At 36.2% G+C, this 6,711-nt stretch overlaps 1 non-coding gene across 1 annotated transcript; it reads left to right on the top strand.

Annotated features, from left to right (window-relative positions):
- The first annotated feature begins 1,322 nt into the window (after nt 1–1,322).
- On the top strand, nt 1,323–1,394 carry Trnad-guc. Its single transcript has one exon. It is a non-coding gene; the product is annotated as a tRNA-Asp (tRNA).
- The last annotated feature ends 5,317 nt before the right edge of the window (nt 1,395–6,711 follow it).

Here is a 6,711-nt window from a genome sequence, read left to right as displayed (position 1 = left end):
AAGGAGTATTATTATCATTATTATTTTCTCTTTATCACAGGTTTTGTTGGAACTCCTAGTCTTGCATGCATTATGGGCTTACTACCTGCAGCCTACGGTACCATGTTATTCACTCTTTTCAGCTGTCTAATATTTTCCTGTTTATTCTAGCCATGCCAAGGAGGCAAACCTTTTGTAACAGTTCTGCTGGGCACTCTATTACAGTTTCCTTTATATTCCTCTTGATACTTTCTGATTCTGTTCCCAAGGACCCAACAATAATTGGCATTATCTTCACCTTCTTTATTTTCCATAGCCAGGCTATTTCGTACTTAAGAGGGTTGTATCTGTCTATCTTTTCATTTTCCTTCTTGACTATTTGTGGGTCAAAGTGACATGCAACACAGCTATAAAGCATATATGGTGCACCTTGTCCACCACCACTAAGTCTGGTTTGTTATGATCTAGCAGCTAATATGTTTCGATTCAGAAATTCCAGAGAATTTTGTTAGTCCCTGACTCTACCACTCTCTGTTGTCTGTGCTTATACCATGTCTTGCCTCTCTCTAGCCTGCACTTTTTGTACAGTTTCCATTGTAGCACTTTTGTTACCTGGTCATATCGCCACAACTTGTAATGGTTTTGGGCAAGTCTAAGGGATTCATTTGTGATATGGGCAATGGTTTCATCAACTCTATTGCAGATGCGACATTGTGGAAACACTCGCTCATTCTTAAGATTGACCCTCCAGTTTGTACTGCCAGTATAGTGCTTTCTGTCTCTTTTTTTAGGATTCCTTTCATCAGCCAATCCCACCTATTTTTTCCAGCAACTTCTGTTGTAGATACATGGAATTGATTGTGTTGTCCCTTCTAGCGTAATTTTTCTTTATGCCCTTTTTGTACTGTCTTTGTTTTCCCCTTTTTTCTGCTCTCAATACTCCCTCGTTCATAACCGTCACTAGCAAGGTTTCCTTACTTTGAGTTTGGTATCGCATTAAGCTCTCGAATTCAATACACATGCAGTCTTACTATTATTATTATTATTATTTCTTTCTTTCTTCAAATTTACTTCTGTTTCTCGCCAAGTGTTTTCTGTACAGCTAGGACAGAGAAGCTCATTGTTTGCATTTCCAGATTACACACAAATTCACAGGTAAAATATGTATTTAAAAAATTAATAAATAAATAAATTCATGAATGGATGTTGTTTTCACAGTGATAATGCTCTTCTCAGTGCATGAGCCGTTCCAGATAATACAATTTATGAGCTGTTCCAGTTAACATGCATTATTATTATTATTATGATTATTATTATTATTATTATTATTATTATTATTGTCATCCTCGGTAGTATAGTGGTAAGTATCCCCGCCTGTCACGCGGGAGACCGGGGTTCGATTCCCCGCCGGGGAGGCTTGGTTTAGTGAAGGCGCATGGCTCAGTGGTTAGAGCGTCGAGCTTACGATCGTGAGGTTGTGAGCTCGAATCCCGGACCGGGCTGCGTGTTGTGTTCATGAGCAAGGCACTTTATTTCACGTTGCTCCAGTTCACTCAGCTGTAGAAATGAGTTGCGACGTCACAGGTGCCAAGCTGTATCGGCCCTTGCCTTTCCCTTGGACAACATCGGTGACGTGGAGAGGGGAGGCCGGTATGCATGGGCGACTGCTGGTCTTCCATAAAACAACCTTGCCCAGACTTGTGCCTCAGAGGGTATCTCTCTAGGTGCAAACCCATGGTCAGTGCCTGACCGAAGGGGGTCTTTACCCTCTTTATTATTATTATCATCATTAATATTATTATTTTCAATGAAATAAGTACCGCTTGAGTACTAGGTGGATGTAACCAATCAGCCTCTTTCCCCAAAACTTCAGACCTTGAGCCTGTGGTAGAAAGGTTTAATATTGTTATTATTGTTATGGTGACAAACCAGCAGAATCATTATCAAGCCAAGCAAAATGGTTAGCAGCATTTTGTCTGCTATTACAGTATGAGTTCAAATTCTATCGTGGTCATCTTTACCTTTCACTGTTTTAGGGTTGATAAAAACAAGTACCAGTTGAACATTGGAGTCAATGTAATTGACTTATTCCTTCCTTTGAAATTGCTAGCCTTGTGCCAAAATGTGAAATTATATTTATTGCTTTTGTTGTTGTCATCATTATCATCATCATCATCACCATCATCACCACCATCATCACCATCATCACCATCATCATCACCATCATAACCATCATCACCATCACCATCACCATCATCACCACATTCATCCCCATCATCATCATCATCATCACCACCATCACCATCATCCCCATCATCATCATCATCATCATCAGTAGTAGGTCAATATTGCTCTGAACAGTGAGCCAATGCAAGGAAACAAACAATGATATTATTACACTTTGTAACTCAATATAAACACATGATCCATAAAGTATGAGCGGTGAGAACATTCAGTTTCTTTGGTTAAAACCTGGAAGCCTATAATGGAAAATTCTGGTGTAAAGAAATATATAAATTTCATATTAGGTGCGCTAATCTTATTCCCTATTCTGAGTGGTCCTTCCAACCCATGTGTATAGATAATGGCTAATCTCTTTACATTGATATACATACATACACATATACATACATATATATATATATATATATATATATATATATATATATATATATATATATATATATATAATATATATATATATAAATATATATGTGTGTATATATATATATATAAATATATATGTGTGTGTATATATATATATATATATATATAAAATATATATGTGTATTATATATATATATAAAATATATATGTGTATATATATATTTATATATATGTATATATATATATATATATATATAAATATATATGTGTATATATATATTTATATATATGTATATATATATATATGTATATATATATTTATATATATATATATATATTATATAATATATATATATATATATTACATATACACACACACACACAGAGTCACATGCACATACACACATGCACACACACACACATATGTATGCTGCTAGGTAATTACCTGGAAAATATGTGAGTGTGTATCTTTCTGCATTTTTATGTGTGTGTGTATATATATATATAATATATATATATATATATACATACACATAGATATATATGTGTGTGTATGTTACACACACATCTGAGCAAACACACGCACACACCTATATGCAAGCGCACATGCACGCGCACACACACGCACACACACACACACACACACACCACACACACACACACATACACGAGTGTCTGTATGTGAGTGTATTCATATCCTGCATTTTTCAGGAAAGATAAGCAGCTCAACTTAGGGGAAAAAACCAATCGAGCTCATTTCTCACTATTGTTATCATCTTAATGCTAGTGTTAACTTCTTTATTCTTTCACGAGTTGTATCATTCAGTTCATTCTTCCTGAAGCAGTGGATGACCTCCAAGACACATACACATAGGCAAGTACACATACGCACATATGTACATGATTTCATTTCATATGTACACATGCATATGCATGTTCATGCATACAGGCTTGTATATATGCACGTCCATTTGAATATGCATGCTGTGTATGCATGTATGCATTAGGCATGTATGTGCATACCTACACACATGAATATAAGCATTCATACATGCAGACATGGAAGCATAGTCACATGTATGCACATACATAATCACATGTATATATGCATTCATACATGCATGCATGTTCCTTTGTATTCGTTTATTCTTATATTTGTTTCAGTCATTTGGCTGTGGCCATGCTGGAGCACTAGTTGAAGAAATGGACCCCAGGACTTATTCTTTGCAAGTCTAGTACTTATTCTACCGGTGTTTTTTGCTGAACCAATAAATTATGGGGATGTTAATACACCTACATTGGTTGGGGGACAACACAGACACACAAACACACACATGTATATATATGATGGGCTTCTTTCAGTTTCTGTCTATCAAATCGACTCACAAGGCTTTGCTTGGCCTGAAGATATAACAGAAGACACTTGCCCAAAGTGCCACACAGTGGGATTGAACCCAGAACTATGTGCTTGGGAAGCAAGCTTCTTACTTCACAGCCACTCCTGCACCTATATACACATATATATACTCATGGACACATGCATTCATACATGTATATCTTCCCCTTCATTCACAAACACATGCATACATGCACATTCACATGCATGCATATACTTACACATATTTACACACATACATACAGTCATGCTTTTACACGTATTCACATGTACACACATACATACACTCATGCATATATGTATTCATTCATGCACATATATTTACAGGAGTGGCTGTGTGTGGTAAGTAGATTGCTTACTAACCACATGGTTCCATGTTCAGTCCCACTGTGTGGTACCTTGGGCAAGTGTCTTCTACTACAGCCTCATGCCAACCAAAGCCTTGTAAGTGGATTTGGTAGATGGAAACTGAAAGAAGCCCAACATAAATATATATATATATATATATATGCATATGTTTGTGCATCTCTGTTTGTCCTCCCACTATCGCCTGACAACTCCATAACTTAGCTGTTTGGAAAAAGAGACTGATAGAATGACTACTAAGCTTACAAAGAATAAGTCCTGAGGTCCATTTGTTTGACTAAAGGTGGTGCTCCAGCATGGCTGCAGTCAAATGGCTGAAACACATAAAAGAATAAAGCAATAAAAGAATATGTGCATACATACACACATATGCATTACACATTCATACATGTGTGCATATTCACATGTATGCACATAAACACACATGCATATGTCTATACAGAATATTACCAGTAAGCCTATTGAATTCCATTTGCATTCTTCATCCAGAGGATTTTATTGTAATAATGAGCAAAACGCCCCCTGTCCAATAGACGGTGCTGAGTTGTCAAACATTTAAACCAAATTTTCTCAAAACAACCGTCCCATAGGCCTCTCCATTGAGAATCACTGGTTTAACCTAAATTTGAGACACCAGCAAAAGAAAAAATAAAGACAGACTTTTTTCTATTCCAAAGAAAAACGATTTTATTCCCACAGATATGCAACCGAAGAGTTTAAAGTACCAGTAAGTACACCGCAACAGCTGATGTACTTGTGTGTACAAATGCACGTTCCCACGGCTTTATCGATCACATTCTCACCTGGAACCGTGTTTTGTAATTTTTTCAAGATTTATACACGCCCTGATACCGTCGGTATCTACTTATCAAATTTGAGCACAATCGGATGGAGGATGCTCAAGATCCTAGAAGACACACACATACAGACAGACTGAATGGATTTTATATAATAGATTATTTTAGCTGTTGCTATATTTGTCCAATTTACTTTGGTGACTACATTAAACTTCCTCCACTCCTATTTCCTCTAAAATAATTAACTAATTAGACAAGTCCATGGGAGAGTTTCTTTGTGGCCACTTGGTCTGCGAGAAGCAGAAACCAAATCTACCTCTACAATCATAAAAATATAAAATGAAAAGAAACACATTGGGATACTTAGTCCTAGGTGTGTTATGCGCTCGCTACTGTTTTAGAGATAAAGAAGAAAAGAAACACATTGAGTAGTGTAGTCCTAGATGCATTATACCTTACAGTAATAATATGATTGTTGATTGTAGTTCTGCTCAGTCAGCACAAACATGATGTTAAACAACAGTAGCAGCAACAACAACAACAGTAAGAACAATAACAGCAATAGCTGTAGCAACAGCAGCAGTAGCAGCAGAAACAGCAATAATGACAATAACAATACCAACAACAACAGCATCTTTACTATAGCACTGCTGAAAGCAAATGGGACAACCACAACACAAATGTTTGATTTGCTAGAAACAACAGCCAAACTGTACTTTATCTTAACCCTTTAGCATTCAGATTATTCTGTCAAATGTAATGCTTATTTATTCATGGCATTTTGAATGGATCATGCATTATCTCATAGTTTCAAGGTCTCAATGATGTAATTGTTTATTTTCAGAATGACATTGCAGGGTAGGTGTAAGAGGCTGGATCTGGTCAGTTTGAACATACAGTAGGTAGAATATTTGGGCTGGATATGGTTGGTTTAAAGGCTAAAGAGTTAAAAGAGAAAAGACGCATTGGATCCTGGACATCTGGAAAATAAGATGGGATGGTCAAGGCTGGAACACTTTTCATCAAGTGGCCTTTGATGCCTGTTACATGCTGTGTTGCTAGTAACCTTTTCAGTGTGGTTATTAGAACTATATGTTGTTAGTGTTTACACCCAAATGAATCTTGATTGATCAGATCTTTGATTTAAAGCAATTCAGCTGCCTTTTTTTTCTGGCATGGTGTATCAAAGACAACAGTATTGAATGTGCCATTCTCATTTTAGTATACTCTCATACTCTTTTACTAGTTTTACTTATGGGACTGCAACTGTACTGCAGCATTGCTTTAAAAGGTTTTGGTCAATCAAATCGACCCAGAAATTATTTTAAAGTCTGGTGCATAATTTATTGGTCTCTCTTTTTTTTTTCTTGTTGGTTTATTTCTTGTTTTATTTTGCTTTGCTACTTAATTAAGAAAATATAAAGAAAGTGACACCAGTTGACCAGTTGTGTTTAAATATTGACAAAGGAGAAGAAAAACAAACAGAAAAGCACACACACATATATATACACTTTTGTTATATACATATTTTATACACACACACGCAAGCACACACACACACATTTG

Source organism: Octopus sinensis, linkage group LG3, assembly GCF_006345805.1.
Source record: "Octopus sinensis linkage group LG3, ASM634580v1, whole genome shotgun sequence".
NCBI lineage: Eukaryota > Metazoa > Mollusca > Cephalopoda > Octopoda > Octopodidae > Octopus > Octopus sinensis.
Note: the sequence above shows the minus strand (reverse complement) of the source record. Positions and strands in the feature narration are given on the sequence as shown.